The 22,022-nt window shown below is 37.2% G+C and overlaps 1 protein-coding gene across 4 annotated transcripts in view; it reads right to left on the bottom strand.

Annotated features, from left to right (window-relative positions):
* The window catches only part of Lims1 (LIM zinc finger domain containing 1), a 146,293-nt gene that overhangs the window by 104,817 nt on the left and 19,454 nt on the right, over window positions 1-22,022 (bottom strand). The window lies entirely within an intron of this gene.

Genomic DNA, 22,022 nt, shown 5'->3' on the forward strand with positions numbered 1-22,022 from the left:
TTTAAAAACTCCATTCTCATCCCCTGACCTTTGAGTTACAAATGATAAACATATTAAGCAAGGGAATAAATAGTGTGAGAAGTTACTTACATGATCAGTAACTCCAAAGGTATTAAGGCTTGTTACAGCAAGAAAAAGCAGGTAATACATATTCCAAAAGTAATGAGTATTCTGCCAAATTCAGAAGTGTACTTTCACAAATTATTAAATTTCAACATAAAAACAGTAAAAGATTGTAAAAGTGACATTCAATTAATTCCCAACTCAGCCATCAAAAATGTGCAGCAGGGCTAGAGTTGTAGCTCTGCAGTACAGTACTTGCTTAACACATGTGAGGCACTGGGTTGGATCCTCAGCACCACATAAAAATAAATAAATAAAATAAAGCTACTGTGTCCATCTACAAGTAAAAAAATATTTTTAAAAAATGTGAAGTAAAATCAATATTACATTTACAACTTGAAACACATTTTCCATGGAAGCTAAATAAAATCACAATCAACTCACAAAAGGTTGCTTAATCCAAAATATAGCTGGGAAAAGAGATGGGGTAGCAGCAATCAGAGGTCATGGAAACCAAAGTCATTTATTTACTGGGGATGATAACCTTGAACACATTATTTAACATTCGTGGGCTTCTCATTTCTCACCGTAAAACGGGTACAGTAATAAATGCCTTGACAATTTCATGCAGTGTATAAGCTCAAATGAGACTAGAATATCTACCCATCATAAAATAGTATCACCCCTCCTCCTCTTCCTCTCCAACCCAATCTAGGGCTGATAGAGGAGGGGAGACAATCCCAGGTTCAATAGCCATGCCTATAGGTGAAGGGTTTAGGTTAGAGCTACTGGTATTTGCAGATGGGCAATCTTGATAATGGAGACCAGCCAGATGAGAAAAGGCTGCTGTCAAAATGTGGAAGACAGCTGTCTGTTAAGTATCATTCTTGAAAAGGGAATGATCACAAAATGTGGAAGAGAGCTGTCTGTAAGTTTCATTCTTGAAAAGGGAATGATTTACACAATCCTTATTTGATATGTTTAAACAAAAGCAATGTCTCAAAGTTTTAATCTCTTCTCCTTTGAAAATTCTTATCCTAATTTTGTCTAGTTTTAAACATTCCCCCAAAGCAATATCATCCATTTAAAAGTAGAAACACAATTACAAAACTCATGGACACTTGTATCCTTAGGAAAAATGATATTCAAAGCCTTGGAAGATATCAGATCTAATCAAAAGCAAAATCTACATAAAGAGCAGTCTTTTAGTCCATATCCCTAACATACCTAAACTACACTTTTCCATACCTAAACTGGTTTCCACTTTTTTGGATTCAGGCATCTGTTAAAACTGAAGTATGGTGAGTGAATGAAAAAGACTTCAAAGCCTAAGAGTAAAAGCGACATTTATTATCAGTGAATTACTATTAACTGAGTAGCATGGGAAAGGCCCTTAATCCAATAGAGTTCCTCAAATACTCTAGCTCCCATCCCATTTGCCTGCCAAGAGTATTCCTCTTCCTCAGCCTTTCAGGTCTTTGCTCCAAGGTCACATCAGAAAAGACTTTGTTCTTGCAACTATGCAATCCTCACCTACATTTCCCCACTTCTTTCTTCAATGCATTGCTTTCTACATCATTTACCACCGTCTAATAATACACCATGTTTTGGGCTGGGGATGTGGCTCAAGCGGTAGCGCACTCGCCTGGCATGTGTGTGGCCCGGGTTCGATCCTCAGCACCACATACAAACAAAGATGTTGTGTCTGCCAATAACTAAAAAAAATAATAACAATAATAATAAGTATTAAAAATTCTCTCTCTCTCTCTTTTAAAAAAAATACACCATGTTTTATGTATTTGTTATGATGTCTTCCCCTCTCCTACAAAGATGTAACTACCAGGAAAGTTTTGTCAGTGGTTGTTTATTGATGTATTCTCAGAGCTTAACATATACCTAATTCCTAGCAGGCATTTATCACTATTTGTTACTTAATACATGAACACAAGAAAGTTCACCAGTGTGACTAATATCACTTATTTTGCAGGGTTATTCTAACAGGAACCTAGAAATAAAAAGTAAAACTGCCCTTCATCCTTTCTGGCATTACACAAATACTCTACAACTGTTAGTTTTCCATATCAGCCCAAATTTGCAGAACATTCCAAAGGGAAAACTCTAAAAGCATAGCCAAGATCAATATACACAGTAGGGAAATGATGGGAAACTCAGGAGAGCTGGAAGATATCCAGACCTAAGTAAACCGCTGCTCATTGTGACCCAGGAATCACAAGAGTTTGCTGTCAATCTGTGATGAAACTAGTACAGAAATTGAGACTAGGTATTTAGAAATTTATGATTTGACACAGACTCTAAAGAGAATAAAATTTGGCCTTTTATTCTTATGATTTTTTAAAATTTTCTAATTTTTAAATTTCTGCATTTTTATTATTATTATTTTTTACAGAAGTATCAATCAACAATAGACTAAAAAGGATTCTTTTTGAAATCTTCATTCTTCACTTTGGGAAGTATCAGTCAAGCACACACTTGGTGTGATGTGGCTCAGGAAGCTACAGAGCATACATAAGGTTCACTCATTGTAAGTTCAGAAATGCAATTTATGAGGGATCTAGATCAGAAGAGGCCAGGATGGGAGGTAGGTAGGAAGGCAGACTCCATGGCCAGGAGTTGCCTCAGGAATCTAGATCTAGGTCAGTTCCAGATTATAGGGGATTTTTAAGACAATGTTTCCAGACGTTTTCTTACACACTCCAAAGGCAAAAGAGGGGAGAAAGCTGGGTTCACAAAGGCACATATTCATTTTCTTTTCTTTAAGTACTGCTGGGGATTGAACTCAGGGCTTCATGCAGGCAAGGCAAGCACTGTACCATTAAGTTACACTTCCAGCTCATTTTATTATTGTGGTCAGTAATCAAAATATACTGAAAAAATCAACAATGAAGGGAAATTTAAGGAAGGTAAAGGAGAACTGTAAGACACAAAAGATGTGGATATAAAGTCAGGGCTAGGATATAAATCCCATGATAAAAAAGCTTAGTCCCTCAAATCTTCTTTCAAAATAACTTTGCTAATGGCTTTGTAATAGGCTGTGCATAATGCCACCAGTATTTAGACATAAGCTCAACATGTATTCAGTGTGTGTGTGCTTATTACAGTTTTGCCATTACTACACTGAATTCAAATTTTCCAATGGAATATCTCCTTATTCATCCTTTTTTAAAATCTAAGGGTCAAGGTTCCTGGCTTGAAAACCAGCTGTTATTCAGCCCAGTGGAACTCCAGAAAAGTAGATGGTACTGAATCAAATAAATTTCAACAGCCTCTCAGTTGTCCCCTCCCTACATCAAACAGTCAGTCCTCCTGGATAATATCTCTACATTCAAGCTCTCTTATCTGTATTTCCTGATCATCTAGTATCATTTATCAAATTATCAGAAACAATAAAGTGAGAGTCTTCAAAAAATAAAGAAAATAAATTACCACACCATCTAAAATACATATTCCAACTTCTATTATTTGTAATACCCAAATAATATTATGTGGGAACGCTTTTTCACTAGGGAAAGCTGTACAAATGTAAGCTATTATATGAAATCTTTTTTTTTTTTTAATATTTTATTTTTTTAGTTCTCGGCGGACACAACATCTTTGTTGGTATGTGGTGCTGGGGATCGAACCCGGGCCGCACGCATGCCAGACGAGCGCGCTACCGCCTGAGCCACATCCCCAGCCCTATATGAAATCTTTTTAGGACTATTTAGTGTCCCACATTAGATGAGTAATGTGGATAATAAGCAATTATGTATGTCTATGTTTATTTTCAGAAGTGTATACTCCATTTTGTGAAAATCTCAGAGTATCAAGCATCGAAAATAGTAGAGGAATATGACCCAAAACACCCATAATTACTATTCACACCAACATGACTTACAGAATCAATTTTATAGAGTCTCTTGGTGTCTCCATGAAAGATGTAATATGATCAAGGACCCAGATCTATAACATTAGATACCATATTTAGATCACTGTCTCTATCCCTAAAGACTTTTCTCTCAAAAGGTTATTTGGACAAACTTTAGTCTTATTCTTACCATCATTACCATTGAAATGGTAAATAAGTACTTAATTTATAAACATTTTATCTTCTCTACTGTGCTATAAGATTTTCTAGGGAAAAAATGCATAAACACATTCCTTGCAATGAACAATATACACAGATCCTTAAAATATTTGGTGCATAAAGGAGAAGAAACAAAGATACAAATAAGATTTTCATAACTATTTTAAGCCCAGAGAGTTAGACACCTGAAAGGTTTTTAACAACTTTGAGAAATGCTATCATATTAGTTGAAAAACTATGTAACTTTTTTTACAGTTAGCTATTTGAAAGCTCCTCCAGACTGAGTTTTTCTGGAAAGTCTATATTCTGGCCAGCTGAGGGGTAACACTTTGGGGCAAGAGGAACAGTCAAGCCTGCCTCTCCTCCCCTTCCACTGTAGACCACAGATGACACCTTCCTCAAGGTCACCTCCACTCAGCACTTCTTATCTCCATAGCTCTCCTTGCTAACTTTTCCTGTTCTTCTCTCCCTGCCAGGGTTGACCACTTTCCCTTTGGGACACTGCTGCTCCCTCTGTGAATCAAGCCATCATAGCACAAAGAACACAACTTCTCAAGTTGTTGGCTTTTTTCTCTTCCATGTTCGTTTGCTTGTGGGAGTTCAGGGTCTCATTAGTTTGCCATTACAAAGATTTCCTCCACAAATTTGCCAGCAACTTCTAGATTTCAGAAACCATATGTTTCTGGAAAGTTGGTCCTTTCTTAGCCAAACAGAATACAGTATTAATGTAATGTCTTGATTTGCTTCCCCAATACAAACACATATAAATAATACTTAAATTCCCTCTACATCTAAGAAACAAATCTTCAAAATTCTAGAAAATATACCTTATGAGCAAAGATTTATATAAACTTTTTTTTCCATTTATGTCATGGTAAACAAGATAAAAACTATTCAGTATTATTTTTACCCCAAATACCTATCTCTCCTTTCATCACTCTTTCTCTCTTCTACCCTTAAAAACCAGCATGATATAAACAGTCTCTTCAACAGTGTTGGGAAAACTGAATAGCCACATGTGAAAGAATACATCATTCAAAAAAACTAACTCAGAATAAAGATCTACAGGTAAAATTCCAAACTACAAAAGTCCTAGAATTGGCAAGGATGACTTCTATATAGCACCAAAACATAGGCAATAAAAGCAAAAACAGACAAATGGGTCTACAGCAAACTTAACTTTTGTGCAGCATAGACAAAATCAGAGTTGAAATGACAAACTATGGGAAGGAAGAAAATATTTGCAAATCATATTAAATACTAAGGGTTTACTATTCCATATACATAAAGAACTCCTATAACTCAGCAACAAAAAGAATCAAATAATCTGATTTGAAAAATGAACAAAATACTTGAGTGGACATTTTTCCAAAGATGATATACAAATGGCCAACAATGCCTGAAATCATTAATCATCAGAAAAATGCATACCAAAACCAGAATGAGATATCACTTCACATCCATTAAGGAGACTACATTAAAATAAAAACCAAACTATACACACAACAAAGAATAACAACTGTGGTAGGACATGGAGAAACTGAAACGCTTGTGCACTAGTGGGGGGCATCTGCTATGGAAAACAATACGACAGTTCTTTAAAAATTATAAGTCAAACTACCATTTGATACAATAATTCTACTTCTGAGTGTATAGTCAAAAGAATCTAGCTGGGTATGGTGGTGCATGCCTGTAATCCCAGAGGCTTGGGAGGCTGAGGCAGGAGGATCACCAGTTCAGTTCAAAGCCAGCCTCAGCAGAAGCGAAACACTAAGCAACTCAGTGAGACCCTGTATAAATATAACACAAAATAGGGATGGAGATGTGGCTCAGTGGTCAAATGCCTGAGTTCAATCCCTGGTACCCACCCCTTCCCAAAAAAAGAATCTAAAGCAGGTTCTTGGGATGTTTGCACATCTATGTTCATAGCAGCACTATTCACATTAGTCAAGAGGTGGAATCAACCCATGTGTCCATCAACAGATGAGTAGACAAATAAATGTGATGTACATAATAATGGAATACGCATCTTTAAAAAAGAAGGGAATCCTGTCACATGTTGCAACATGGATGAATTTTGAGGACATTATGCTAAGTGAAATAAATTAGTCACAAAGGGACAAATAATATAGGGTTCCAACTATAAGACATTTAGAATGGTCAAATTTATAGACATGGAAAGTAAAATGGTAGTTAATAGGGACTGGAGGCAAATAGGGAGTTGTTTAAAGGGTACAAAGTTTCATTTCTGCAAGATAAAAAAGTTCTGGAGACCTGTTTTGCAATAATATGAATGTTTTTGACACTACTGAAGTACATACTTAAAAACAGTCAAGACGGTAAATTTTATAATGTGGGCTTTTTAAAAATTAAGAATAAAATATCCAGCATGTTAAAATTTGAAAGAATATTGTGGATTCTAGTTTTATAAACTCAAGTTTGAAGCCCTGTTAGCTCTACTTACTGTGTAACCTTGAGCAATATACCCTCTGAGAATCTGCTTCCTCATCTATATAAATAATATATATCTTAAAAGGGATCTGAAGATTAGATGAGAACTGCTGACGCCATAGAAGACACTCACAGCTGAATTCCTTAATTCTTCCCCGGGGACTATATCAACACATTGCCCTCATCAAAACAACTAAAAGGAATTAAAGGCTTACTTAGTCTTGCTTATACTGTTCTGGGTGATTTGCCAGAAATCCACATTTAATCCTTGCAGAAAGGAAAGTAGACAGGACTATATTCCCCACTTTGCTGATGAAGAAAGCAAATCAGAGAAGGGGTCTAACTTGTCCAAGCCCCAGAGAAGTGATGGAACGTGATAAACCCTGAAATGTGTCATTTTACTGTATATAGACATGAGATAGAATTAGTAACACTGAAAATAAAACCAATAGTATAAAAAGCAAAACTCAAAATGGAGATGCTATGGTTTGAATGTTTGTATGCCCTCCAAAATTCAGGTTGAAACTGAATCCCCAATGCAACAGCATTAAGAAGTGGGACCTGTGGAAGATTAAGCTCTCATGGATGGAACCAGTGCCTTTTAAGAAGGGCTGGAGGCGGGGTTGGGGTTATAGCTCAGTGGTAGAGCACTTGCCTAGCACGCTGGAGGCATTGGGTTCGATCCTCAGCACCATATAAAAATGAATAAATTTTTAAAAGTATAAAAAATGTATCTATTTTTAAAAAAAACAAGGAGGAGGAGGACTGGAGGAAACTAGCTCCCCCTTTGATCTTTCCACCTTCCACCATATGAGGATAGTATTCAAGGTGCCATTTTGGAAGCAGAGATAAGGACCTCTTTAGTCACCAAACCTGCCACTACCTTAATCTTGGACTTCCCAGGCTCTAGAAATACAGGAAACAAATTTCTGTTGTTTATAAATTACCCAGCTTGCAGTATTTTGTTATAGCAGCAGGAACAGATTTAGGAGCATAATATCTAAAATATACTATAAGAATAGTATAACAAAGACCAATTAAATGATCATACACAACACTAAGTACATCAATTTTATATTTACAATTTGCATTTAAGACTGATTTTAAAAGTCACTAAATCTCCTCCACTACCTTTTAAACAAGTTCACTCCTTCCCTAAGCATTCATTTTAACTTTCAACAGTCTTCCAAGACAGATTTTAACTTAATCATGGTACAGTTTAAGTCAATGTACTTCTTACTTCTTTTTCCAAACAAAAATAGTTGGTTAAGACCCTCTATGATTACTGAATGACTAAGTTATGTGTCACTCATATTTTATCAGAGATCTTTGTTTCTACCAATTTCTAAAGGATTCATTTTTGTAACCTTCCCAGAAATTATATCATTTTGGCTAAATTCTAAACATGACAACATAACTGTTACACCTTTGCAGATAACCACTTCAACCACCCTGCAGAATACAAACAGAATATCTAAGAAAGAAAAATAATTACCTCCTGGCTTTTAAAAGGATCCACAGTGAACAAGTTTGAATGAAAAGAATCAAGTATTGACATAAGTTAATTCCGCTATGGAGCAACTCTGGATTTTGACAGAAATGGACTTTGAGAAAACTCAAGAGATCTTGTCCAGCACACATACTTCTGGAAACTACGAGTCCAAAAGAGCTGGAATCCCAGGAATAAATATTTGTAGAATAAATGACTCTCAGAAAATGGTTTTTAAGGCTGACTTAAAGTCTCTGAAACTTTCCCTCCCTTAATTTTGGGGCAACATGACTATAGTACAAGTGCTCATTTTTAATGATTATAATTCTGCCACTGAGCTATATTCCAACCATTTTATTTTTATTGAGGCAGGATCTTGTTTAATTGTCCAGGCAGACCTCCATTTGTGATCCTCTTGCCTTAGTCTCCTGAGAGCTGGGATTACAAGTGTGAGCCACTACATCTAACTGCATGTTAATCTTGCTGTATACCAAGCACTGAGCTAACAGTTTTATGTAAGAAGAGGCAAGACATAATGGCAAAGGCAACTGAGAAATAAGGTTGAGTTTGAATGCCTGCAGATGGTCTTTGGGCTTGAATTGCAACATTGGCTCTTCTCTGAGTCTCAGGATTGTCAGCCTATCCTGCAAATTCTGGATCTGACAATCTCCATACTCCTGTAAGCCAACTCCTTAAAATAAAATAAACCAATCGATCCCCCACTCATTATCCCTCTCTCCCTCCCTCTCTCTCCCTCCCTACACACATGCATACCAAATTGGGTTCTGTCTCTCTGGAAAGCCCTAATACAGACTATTAATTTATATGTGACTCTGGTCATGTTGCTTAGCCTCTCTAAAGCTCAGTTTCCTCTGCAAATAGCTAATAATAGTACCTATTTCAGGGCTGGGGTTGTAGCTCAGTGGTAGAGCTCTTGCCTTGCACATGTGAGGTACTGGGTTTGATCCTCAGCACCACATAAAAATAAATAAATAAAATAAATGAAGATAAAAAAAATAGTTCCTAGGGGCTGGGGATATAGCTCAGTTGGTAGAGTGCTTGCCTTGCATGCACACTGCCCTGGGTTCAATCCCCAGCAATAATAATAATTCCTATTTCACAGGGCACTTATAAAGATTCAGTATGTTAAACTGAGATTTGAACAGATTAAAAAGTTATGAAAGGCCAGCCAGGCATAATGACATATGCCTGTAATCCCAGCGGCTCAGGAGGCTGAGGCAGGAGGATCCAGAGTTCAAAGCCAGCCTCAGTAAAAGCGAAGCACTAAGCAACTCATTGAGACCCTGACTCTAAATAAAATGCAAAATAGGGCTGCGGATGTGGCTCAGTGGTTGAGTGTCCCTGAGTTCAATCCCCAGTACCTTAAAAAAAAAAAAAAAAAAAAAAAAGGTTATGAAAGGCCTAACTGCAACATTCAGGCTCCCAACTACCACTATACCTAATAATAAAGATTCCAAACATCTAATCCAGCAAACTGTAAAATTTCTCCCATTTAAAGAAGAGGAAATATGGAATACTTCTATTCTGGCAAACCTTCCAATTCTCCCTGAAATGATAACCATTTTAGAAAATAAAATTCAATGAAGACTTTCCTCTGGGAAAGCCCAAGTAAAGAGCTGTGGGGATGGGTAGGTGGTGAAAATGACTTAAGCAAATCACAGAAAGGTGAGAGAGATAGCTGAAGATGCCTCTATGATCCGACACTGCATGAGTATTTAGAGCAAACATAAAAGTCCTGTCAGCACATTTCACTATGAATCTCAGCCACATTCTTTCGTTTGCATTAGCTAAAAACAAAATACCAACAGAATGAGAGATTCTAATAGAAGATAAATGACAAATGCCAACAGCATTGAGAATGAGATGTATTCTTGTGTTTGCACTTTGCAGCCAAATGACAAATGAAGCTCATAATTTTTTTTTCTTTCTAGAAGCCACTAGGTTTATTAGGAAAGGCCATGAATCAACCTTTCTGTTTTCCAACTAGAACCTGAACCAGACCAATTAGGTCTCAAGGCTAATTGTGACTCAGTCACAGTGTAGCAAAACCAATAGTCATTTATCAGAGCACACAGAGACATACAGAATGCATCATTTTGGTTCTATTCAAAGAATATTTTTGGCATGGTTAAGAGGTTTTTATTAATCTGACAAATAATGATACTAACAGACATTCTTTTTTTTTTTAAAGAAAGAGTGAGAGAGGAGAGAGAGAGAGAGAGAGAGAGAGAGAGAGAGAGAGAGAGAGAGAGAGAATTTTTTAATATTTATTTTTTAGTTCTCGGCGGACACAACATCTTTGTTGGTATGTGGTGCTGAGGATCGAGCCCGGGCCGCACGCATGCCAGGCGAGCGCGCTACCGCTTGAGCCACATCCCCACCCCAGACATTCTTTACCTATTGCAGACACAATGACAAAAAAAAAAAAAAAAAAAAACAGAAAAATCTTTGCTTTGCTGGTTCTTATAGCATAGAAAGACAGATGACAACAGAATTAAGTCATTCATTCATCCATCGTGTGTGTGTGTGTGTGTGTGTGTGTGTGTGTGTGTGTGTGTGTGTGTGTGTGTTTGTTTTGGAAGGGCCATGAAGAGGCTAGAACAAGGAAGGATTAAAATTTCTGACAGGTTAGGTAGGGAAGGGTTCCCTAGGAAGAATGAGCTCTGCTATCAGCAAGTCATCCATCTGTGGGCGAAAGAACAGTGGCTGTAAGGCTCTGGGCAACACGGGAGCCTGGCTGGTGAGTTTGAGAAACAGCCAGTAGCCAATGTGGCTGATGGAAAATGAGTAAGTGGAAGATGAGATGAGATTCAAAGGCAGCAGGAGGCCAGATACTGTGAGGCATGATAGGTCAGTGTAAAGATTATGGCTTTTCCTCAGAGGGAAATGGAGACCTACTGGATGACTTGAAGACAGAGTTAATGGGATCTAAGTTAGTACTTTTAACAAGATACCTTAGACTGAAGTGGGAAGGAGCAAAGAGGAGAGCAGGGAGATTAGTCAGGAAGCTAATGGAGAGGGTACAGAGACCTCACTATTCACTCCCTCACTTATTCATTCAACAAATACTTGTGGGACACCCACTCCATGCCTGACCCTCTCCTGGCCCTGGGAACACAGAATTAAAAAACTTCCCAAAGAAAGGGTACCCAGGAGGCCTTCTCCGCCACTCTTCCTCAGGGCAGGAAATAAGAGGCAAAGGACTTTCTAACCATAAAGGACTCCCAGGACTCCATGGTGGTGGGGGTTGATGGGTGGGCTCTATTTGTTCACTGCTAAATCCCTAACACCCAATATAGTCCGTCCCTGGAGTAAATAACTGTAGAATAAATGACTTTCAGATAATGTTATTCAAAATTGATTTAGTGTCAAACCACTTTATAACTGTTTGCCTATTTAAATGTTTATCAACTCACTAAAAATATTAGAAAAGGACCCACCCACCCATACACACCCCTACATACAAATATACCCTCATTTCACCCAAGATTCCAGATTCCATAACAGCCAAGAATATGTCAAATTTCACACAGGTTTCAATTGAGGACAGAGGGTTAATTTAAGGATAGAGAGTTGTTTAAGGAAAGAAAGGGTCTCAGAGAATTTAAGGGGCACAGCTATGGGACAGTCAAGGCAGGTTTTTCTTCTGATCTTATCCTCAGCATGTTTAAAATGTCAAAAAAAAATTTCTTTCCGGGCCGGGGCCGTAGCTTAGTGGTAGAGTGCCTGCCTCGCATGTGTGAGCCCTGGGTTCGATCCTTAGCACCACATAAAAATAAATAAATAAAGATACTGTGTCCATCTACAACTAAAAAAAACTATTTAAAAAAAAAAAGAAAATTTTCTTTCAAGTGTGAAAAATGTGATCCCCATTAAAGGATTAGATTTTTATCAAGTCCTTTCACTAAACAATTTCTAACATAATACAAAAGTAAAATAATGATTTGGAGAAGGTATTAAGATAGTTGATTACGGGGCTGGGGTTGTGGCTCAGTGGTAGAGTGCTCGCCTAGCTCACGTGAGGCACTTGGGTTTGAAACTCAGCACCACATAAAAATGAAATAAAAATATTGTGTCCACCTACAACTAAAATATAAATATTAAAAAAAGATAGTTGATTATGAGACCACAGTTTGAATGATTTACTTTCTTACTCCTTAAGGAACATAAGTAACTAGATATCATAGACAATTAAAATCAACTCATATATTCAGAATAAGAAATAAGTCAAAAGAAACTTTTTCAATTACAAGTAATTCACACTTTAGAAGTTATTTTCAAGTGTCTTTATGCTGTTTGAAGACATTTAAAAATTGGTTCTCAGGAACCAATTCTCACATTCTTCAGATTAGTATTTCTATCCATAGATGTCAAGTATTATAATTATGTCTTCACAGACTTCCCAAGAGGAGTTTACATTCAACTCCGAATTAAAGCTAGTGTCTAAGGGTATATAAATTATTCCACAGAAAATAATTTCCTGGAAGTTGATGCTCAGCTACTGCTCAATTAGTCCCAACCCTGGTAGATTTTTTTGCAGGGTTATGTTCCTTCCTACCTTTAAAGTATTCTTTAATGGTTTTAAAAAGTTGATGTAAAAGGATATTTTTCTCCAATACACTTTACAGACCAAATCAATTTGACTAAGTCATTAAAAAAAAAAAAAAAAAAAAAAGATTGAGAAGGGCCAGAACAGTAAAGGCATTTTGAGCACTATAAAAATGTGCACACGCTCAGATAGACTGACAGAACTGATCTTATAATTTCAAGAAAAGGAAAGGTAATCATTAGTTTGTTTGTGTTGTTTTTGTTTGTTAGTTACCAGGGATGGAACCCTCGGGTGCTTAACCACTGAGCCACATTCCTTTCCTATATTTTACTGAGACAAGATCTTGCTAAGTTGGTCAGGGCATCACCAAGTTGCTGGGGCTGGCTTTGAACTTGTAATCCTCCTGCCTCAGCCTCCCCAGTCCCCGGGATGACAGGCATGGGTAATCCGTTTTGAACCTTCTAGTCCACTTCAGAGATACTGTAACAAGAATTCTCACATTGGTTTTCTTCATGCTTCTATTTTTTAGGTATCAATAGTCCTAGGTCATTTCAATTCACTAGAAAGTGTTAACAGAATTTGAAGATCTTATAGTTTACACCCACATTTTCTTCATTATACATTTCTTTTTCACAGACCAAAAAGATATCATTGTTATTATTAACAGAAATAAACCAATTCATTCTCAAACACACACACAAAGTTGGGTTCCTGAACAACAACAAACTCAATGATCATTTTACACTTAGATCTTTGAAACTTAGGCTTACAGAATCTACTTACTTTTCAACTTTGATTAAGAATAGTAATATATAAATCTGTTAGTATGTTCAATGTGTTAGAAAAGGGTTAATTCAGAAATTCTATATTAACCAATGAAAACACTATAGTCTCAATTTAAGCATACATGTATTTTATAATGTATGTCTGAATATATAAATAACAAGTTTTCAGTAGTCTGGCAGTTTCTAAAAAAGGTAAACACAGAATTACTATATGATCTAGCACTTCTACTACTGAGTATATGCTTAAAAGAATTAAAAGCAAAGACTCAGATACCTGTACACAAATATTCATAGTGACAGTATTCATAATAGCCAAAAGTGAAAGTAACCTAAGAGTTCATGAAAAGATAAATACAGGGGCTGGGGTTGTGGCTCAGTAGTAGAGCACTTGCCTAGCATGTGTGAAGCACTGAGTTCAATCCTCAGCACCACACAAAAATTTAAAAAAATATAAAGATATTGTGTCCACCTAAAACAAACAAACAAACAAATAAATAAATAAATAAAGGTAATTTGTGCATCTACAACTAAAATATATATATATACATATATAAAAGATAAATGGATAAGCCAGGTACAATGGCTGTACACCTGTAATCTCAGAGCTATGGAAGCCTGAAGCAGGAGGATCACCAAGTTCAAAGCCAGCCTCAGCAACTTAGCAAGTCCCTAAGCAACTCAGCAAGACCCTGTCTCTAAATAAAGTAGAAAAAAGGACTGGGGTAAGCTCAGTGGTTAAGTGCCTCTGGGTTCAATCCGTAGTACCGAAGGAAAAAAAAAAAGATAAATGGATAAACAAATGTAGTATATACATGTAATGTAACATTATTCACATATAGAAAGGAACAAAATTCTGATACATGATACAATATGAATGAACCTTAAGGACATTATGCTAAGTGAAATAAGCCAGACACAAAAAAGATAAAAAATACGTAAGTCCACTTACACGAGGTACCTACAGTAGGCAAACTCACAGGGACAGAAAATAGAATCAAGATTTCCAGGTGCTGGGAACAAAAAAGAATGTGGAGTTATTCTTTAATGGATACTGAGTTTCTGGGGGAAGATGAAAAAGTTCTGGAACTTGACGGTAGTGATGGTTGAAAAGCACTGTGAATGTGAACTTAATGCCACTGAACTGCATATTTAACTATGGTTAAAATCATAAATTTTGTTATTTATATTTTTAAAATGAATATTTTTAAAATATATATTTATTTTTATTTATTTATATTTATAATAAAAAGGGAAAAATTAGAAAGGAGAATTAAACTGGGGGGGAGTCAAGTTTTCAAAGCATTTCAACCCATTTCCACTGTTTATGATTTTTTTTTTTAAACAAACAAGGAAGCTGAGATTCAAACACCAAATTAAGGGCAAAGCATGACTCAGCACTCCAGTCAGTGGGCTCTATGGCCAAGCTCACAGTACTTCAGGAAGCCTCCCAATTCTACTTTCTTCTTTTATAGCTCTCCTTTCTCTATGCCAACCTTCATCTGCACAATTTAATAATCACCCAAGTGTAAAAGCATTATTCACAAGACTAGAAGAAAAATCTATGAGCATGTGAAGAAGTAAGATATTTTTTAGGAGGATGCATATTCAACACTTTATGCACAGAGCATCCATTTCCATGTCTGAGTATGAAAAGATGTTTTTAATTGTAAGTAAATAAGAAAAAAGCAAAGTCAACCTGGGATAAACCATGAGAAAATTGTGAAATAAGAGGCAGGGAGAGTTCCAGACATATATCATATAATCAGCAACCCAATGCCAGAATCAAGAATCCAGATTCCTCTGTTTTTCTGCTCTGATAATTTCAGTGTCAAGATTGATGAATTGCCAGTAGAAATAAGGGGAACATCCATACTTCATTATTTGTTCTCCATTGCTGGATAAGAGAAAAAGCACCCAAAACAAAAATATAAATCCTTATGACTGAGCCAACATAGGTCATATGACCATCTCTGATCCATCAACAATTACCAAGGGAAAACTACACTTTGACCAGTGCTAAAGGATAAATTCTTGTGGCTGTCGGAGGGTAAAAGAGGAGGAACTGAAAAAAATCTGCATTTTGTTATTGTTATGGTTTGGATATGAGGTGTCTCCCAAAGGCTCCTGTTACCTAATTCACAGTTGAAGTAATTGGATTGTGGGAGCGATAATGTAATCAGTCCAACTATGGGCAACTATGGGCAGGCAGGGCGAGCCTGGAGGAGGTGGTCACTGGAGACATGCTATGGAACAGTTTTTCTTCCCTGTGTCCCCATCTCCCTACCAGCTCAGCTTCCTTGATGCCATGAGGGCAGCTTCCCTCTATTGTGCCCTTCCCCATGATGTGCTGCCTCATTTTAGGCCTAGGACTGGCCATCTATGGTCTGAGACCTCTGAAACCATGATCCCCAAATAAACTATTCATTCTCTATGCAGTTCTTGTCAGGTATTTGATCGCAGCTCTTCTAACCTTAACTAATTAAATTTTTTTTTTTTTTTTTTTTTTTTTTTTTAAAGAGAGAGTGAGAGAGAGGGGGGCACAGAGAGAGAGAGAGAGAATTTTAACATTTATTTATTTTTTCTTAATTCTCGGCGGACACAACATCATTGTTGGTATGTGGTGCTGCTGGGGATCGAACCCGGGCCGCACGCATGCTAGGCGAGCGCGTTACCGCTTGAGCCACATCCCCAGCCCCTTAACTAATTAAATTTGAACTTAAGGAAATGGATGCTGACAGGCAGCCAATACTATGCACAGTCAATGCTTCTCAAACTTGAATCAGCTCACAAATCCCCCTGAAGATATCACTAAACTACAGATTTGGATTCAGCAGGTCTGGGGTAGAGCCCAAGATTCTACATTGCCAATAAGCGTGTAGGTAATACTGATGTTGCTAGTTCTTCTTGGCATCAGTTTTTGTATTCCTTACTGAAGAACTTGCTTCCCCAAGTTCCCAGTGTCTGGCAGTCTCCTGAGATAGTCACACTGTGTGTATTTGGTCAGTCTAACTGACACCTGAGCTCTGGATCTTACATGCCAGCACACTCCTCTCAGCAGCAATGGGACAGCAAATAATCAATGGTAATAAATAAACAATATGTTCTAGCTCTAATGGCAAGCCATTATGAATCTCTCCCATTTTCTGACCCTATTTGTTTCATAGTTTCTACCTGTAGAATAAAGGAAGAGCTGCTTCCTCAAAAAAAGTCTGTCTTCTAGCAATACAAACCAGAGGGACCGTATGCTAAAAACTCAAGGGGCAAATGATAGATCCTTGGGAATCAATGTAGACTCCAGAGGCCAAAAGTGAAGTCATGTGTGGATCTGGCTCTCCTGAAAAAAGGGAAAGGGTAGTGTCAGGTGAACACATAGGAAATAAGCAGCAATGGCTCTTAAATTTGATAGGATCTCAGTATCATCTGAACCTACCAAAAGCTATCATTACACTACCACCTCTCCTATCCTCATTCTAGTAGCTGGAAAGGTGAAATTCAAATTTTTTTATTTCAGCATAGCAAGTTTTAGATTTTGCTCCTCACCAATGAACAAATTTCTTACAGGCAGTTCAATGCCACAGGAAACCCATGAAATTTGAAATTTCAGGATCAAAGTCTCAATCTCAGCTCTGCCGCTTTACTAAGCACTTATGTGACTAGACAAGTATTCTTAGTCTCCATAGGCTCATCTTAAAAAAAAAAAAAAAAGAGGATGATAACAGCCATGCTTCTCCACAAAACTTGTGAGGGTTAAATAAAACAGCATAGGAGAAAATTTTTTTTGTAAATCATAAAACACAAATGTCTGTCACTATCAGAGCTTTGGCTCTCTGTATAGAAAAGGAATAATCTCAGGTTTGCCCATTCCAGAGACCTGACAAATTCTGTACATTCAGACTGGGGGTGATTCAGCCCACGACTCCTCCATATACCAATAAAGTTCACCACAGTCCACAGCAACAGTTATGTTGGTGTGTGGCACAAAGCCAGGTCCCCAGAGATTCTGGGAAGCCTGGGTTGGATCTGTGCAACTTGGAATTTCCTGTTTCTTAGCAGTTTATGACACTGATCAGGATGGTTTACAAAGTAAGAAATCATTTCTAAGCAGAGAGAATACCACAAAAATTGTAACCTCAATACCACTGACATTATTTCTAATGAGAGAACTAAGTAGTTTTCTAAAGTTTCTCCTAGTTCTAACATTTAGAATTCTGTGATCCTGAGCCTTGCCTCAGAGAAACTTTAGCCCAGATTTCACTGCTAACAAAGCGACTATTATCATGACCCCCAATTTATTCTGCCAAGTGTCAACCATTGTCCTCAAGTAGCTCTTGAAACTTATGTAACAGTTACCACCGGCCATTTGCTATAATCATGGAGCAATGATTTTTAAAAAGAACCAAAAGTTAAAAGTACTCAAACAATAATGAGCCTCAAGAAGAGTACTGCTTCTCTTCCTCAAGAAGTTTCCTACACCGAGTTTGGTTGAATTCTGGGCAGGAAGGCAAGGAAACCATGAACCTTATAAACTGTTCTAGGAGAGTAAGGAGGTCCATAGTAGTAAGGAACAGCAAACCCTTTCTTGTTAAGGATGGGCTCACATGAATTATAACTCTTTTTTAAAAATATTTATCTTTTTTTAGTTGTAGATGGACACAATACCTTTATTTTATTTTTTATGTGGTGCTGAGGAACAAACCCAGGGCCTCGCACTTGCTAGGCGAGCACTCTACCGCTGAGCCACAACCCCAGCCCAAATTATAAGTCTTTTTATGAGATTCACTTTTACAGCCTTTCAGTGCCAGCAGTGATTTCTGATGTCTTTTTTTAAGGGCCCACCTGATTAAACTTGGTTCATTTATTTTATTCTTTTTAATGAGATATGGCTATGGCAGAGGTCTTAGATGAACAGCCTTCATTTTCTCTAAATCTACCTCAATTCCTTATAAGGATAAAACTTGGTTTCTAGTATTTATAGTTATATTGTTGGACTACGGAGGAGTGAATTTTCATCAACACTATTTACCCAGCACCTCCCAGAGTCAGGGGCTTGAAACTTTATTAAACTTAAGAGCTTGTTTCTTAAAATATTCTTTATTAAATAAACTTGAACAACCTTCCTACTCTCCTCCATTTTTTCAGACTAAAATAGTATTCTCTACCTCAGTCATCATTCCTTTGAAGTCCTACTGCATCTCTACAATCTGACTACAAAACTTTTCTCCTCTTCCATCTTCTCCCACCCCACCCCTATCTCTGACTCTGTCTAACATTTTTTAAAGGAAGAAAATGGAAGTTTTGGGAGACACATCCTATTGGGCACTAGTTTCTTGGATGAATGGGAGTTGATTTACCTTTTTTTGTGCATATGGTGCTAGGGATTGAACACCCAGGACCTTGTGCATGCTAAGCACACATTCTATCAATAATCTACCAATGACTTACACCCCCCACCCCCGCCAGACCCTTGTTTTTACTGTTCTTGTTGTTGTGGATTTTTAAGGATCAACCACAAATAAAGCCCTTGTAGTAAACAGATATTGTTTTTCCTAATCCATTCTCCTTGATGAAACTCACTATAGGAGTCCTAACTTCCACAGGCCAAAGGTGAGCAAATTAAGCCAAACAGACTTCTCTACTCCAGATAATCTTAAACCAAATGACACAAGCATAAAACACAGCCGGAGCAGACTCACCTCAAGAAAGACAACCTAGGGGCTGGAGTTGTAGCTCAGTAATAGAGTGTTTGCCTAGCACATGTGAGGCCCTGGGTTTGATCCTCAGCACCACATAAAAATAAATTAAAAATAAATAAAAAATAAAGATGTTGTGACCAACTAAAATAAATAAATAAATATTTTTTAAAAACACTAAATAATTCCTTCATTGTTTACTGCCAAACAAAGATGGCATTTAAGAAGCAAAGATGAATGAGTACTTTCAAAAAGTAATACCCTAAAAATTTCATTAGTGCAAAGCTGGAAGTCTACAATGTTGCAAAACACAATGCCCAAGATTGACATTGTTGTAAATAAGGCAAGATTGCAAGATTCTGGCCATGACAGCTCATTTGAAATCTGAACATATTAAAAACTCTAAAAACAGAATTACCTTCTTGAAATGTGCCAAGGAAAATGATTGCAAAAAAAGGAAGCTGTGATAAAAAAATTAAAACTCAAAAACCTGGGTTCAACTGAAACTCCAGCCTGCTTCATCCAGAGATGCACAATTCTGAAGATCCAATAACAGTAAGAATGAGCTGAAGATGCTGTACCTTATGAATTCATGGCATAATGAGTATTTTAACACTTTTTTTTGGGGGGGGGGGGCTACCAGGGATTGAACTCAGGGGCCCCAGCCATATCCCCAGCCCTATTTTTTTTTTTATTGTTGGTCGTTCAAAACATTACACAGTTCTTAATACATCATATTTCACAGTTTGATTCAAGCGGGTTATGAACTCCCAACTTTACCCCGTATACAGATTGCTGTATCACATCAGTTACCCTTCCATTGATTGACATATTGCCTTTCTAGTGTCTGATGTATTCTGCTGTCAGTCCTATTCTCTACTATCCCCCCTCCCTTCCCCTCCCCTCCCCTTTTCTCTCTCTACCCCTTCTACTGTAAATCATTTCTCCCCAGCCCTATTTTGTATTTTATTTAGTGACCAGGTCTCACTGAATTGTTTAGCACCTCACTTTTGCTGAGGCTGGCTTTGAACTCAAGATCCTCCTGCCTCAGCCTCTGGAGCTGCTGGAATTACAGGCATGCACCACCACACCCAGCTAAAAACAGACTCTTGAACATTCAGTCTGAGTCCAAGTTACCACAACACCAAAAAATAAAGACATCGCAAAACAAGAAAACTGCAGAATATGGTCATTATGAATTCAGATGAAAAGAATCCTCAAAAATACTAGGAAATCTTTAAAAAAAATAGTAAACATCTAAAAAGAATTATAAACCATTTTTAAGTGGAATTTACCCCAGAATTCCAAGTTTGTTTTAATTTCTAAAAAACAATCAATGTAGTATACCATATAATAGAATAAAGCACATAACACAAAACCCTGATTATCTCAATGGATGTAAAAAATAGCAATGACAACACCTTTTCATGATTAAAAAAAAAAAAAAAACTTGGCAATCTAGAAATTAAAGTTCCTTTACTTGATATCAGGTGTCTGTAAAAACTCACAGCTAGTAGCATACTTTTTTGTTGTTGTTGTTGTTAGATATATATGACAACAGAGTATATTCTGACATATTATACATATATGGAATACAACCCATTCTAATTAGGATCCCTTTTTTGTGAGTGTACATAATGTGGAGTTACATTGGTCGTGTATTCATATGTAAACAAAGGAAAGTTATGTCCAATTCATTCTACTGTCTTTCCTATTCCCATCCCTCCTCCCTTCCCTTCATTCCCCTTTGTCTAATCCAATGCACTTCTATTATTCCCCTCCCTACCCCTTGTTGTGGGTTAGCATCCACATATCACAAAGGGCATTCAGGCTTTTTTTGAAGAGGGGGGGTAATGGCTTACTTCCCTTAGCATGATAGTCTCCAGTTTCATCCATTTACTGGCAAATGCCATAATTTCATTCTTCATTGCTGAGTAATTTTCCATTGTGTGTATATACCACAGTTTCTTTATCCATTCATCAGTTGAAGGGCACCTAGGCCGGTTCCATAGCTTTGCTATTGTGAACTAAGCTGCTATAAACATTGATGTAGTTGCATCACTGTAATATTATGATTTTAAGTCCTTTGGTTATAAACTGAGGGGTGGGATAACTGGGTCAAATGGGGGTTCCATTCCAAGTTTTCTAAGGAATCACCATGCTGCATTCCAGAGTGGCTGCACCAATTTGCAGTCCCACCAACAATGAATGAGTGAACCTTTTTTCCCCACATCCTCAACAACATCGTTACTTATATTCTTGATAATTGCCATTCTGACTAAAGTGAGATGGAATCTCAGTGTGTTTTTTTAAATTTTTTTTTAATTATAGTTGGACACAATATCTTTATTTTATTTATTTTCTGTGTGGTGCTGAGGATTGAACCCAGCACCTCGCACGTGTGCTAGACAAGCACTCTACCACTGAGCCACAACACAAGCCCCTTCACAGTGTGGTTTTTGATTTGCAGTTCTCTAATTGCAAGAGATGTTGAGCATTTATATATATAATATATAAATATATATATACATTATATATATATATATATATTTGTGGGGGGGGAGTACAAGAGACTGAACTCAGGGCACTCAACCACTGAGCCACATCCCATCCCTATTTTGTATTTTATTTAGAGACAAGGTCTCACTGAGTTGCTTAGCACCTCAATTTTGCTGAGGCTGACTTTGAACTCACCATCCTCCTGCCTCAGCCTCTCAAGCTACTAGGATTACAGGCATGTGCCACCGCACCCAGCTCATATATTTTTTGACTATTCATATTTCTTCTGTGAGGTGCCTGTTCAGTTCCTTTGCCCATTTATTAATTGGGTCATTTGTTTTTTTAGTGTTAAGTTTTTTGAGTTCTCTGTATATCCTGGAAATTAACTGTC

The sequence above is a fragment of the Ictidomys tridecemlineatus genome, chromosome 12 (genome assembly GCF_052094955.1).
Source record: "Ictidomys tridecemlineatus isolate mIctTri1 chromosome 12, mIctTri1.hap1, whole genome shotgun sequence".
NCBI classification, from domain to species: Eukaryota; Metazoa; Chordata; class Mammalia; order Rodentia; family Sciuridae; genus Ictidomys; species Ictidomys tridecemlineatus.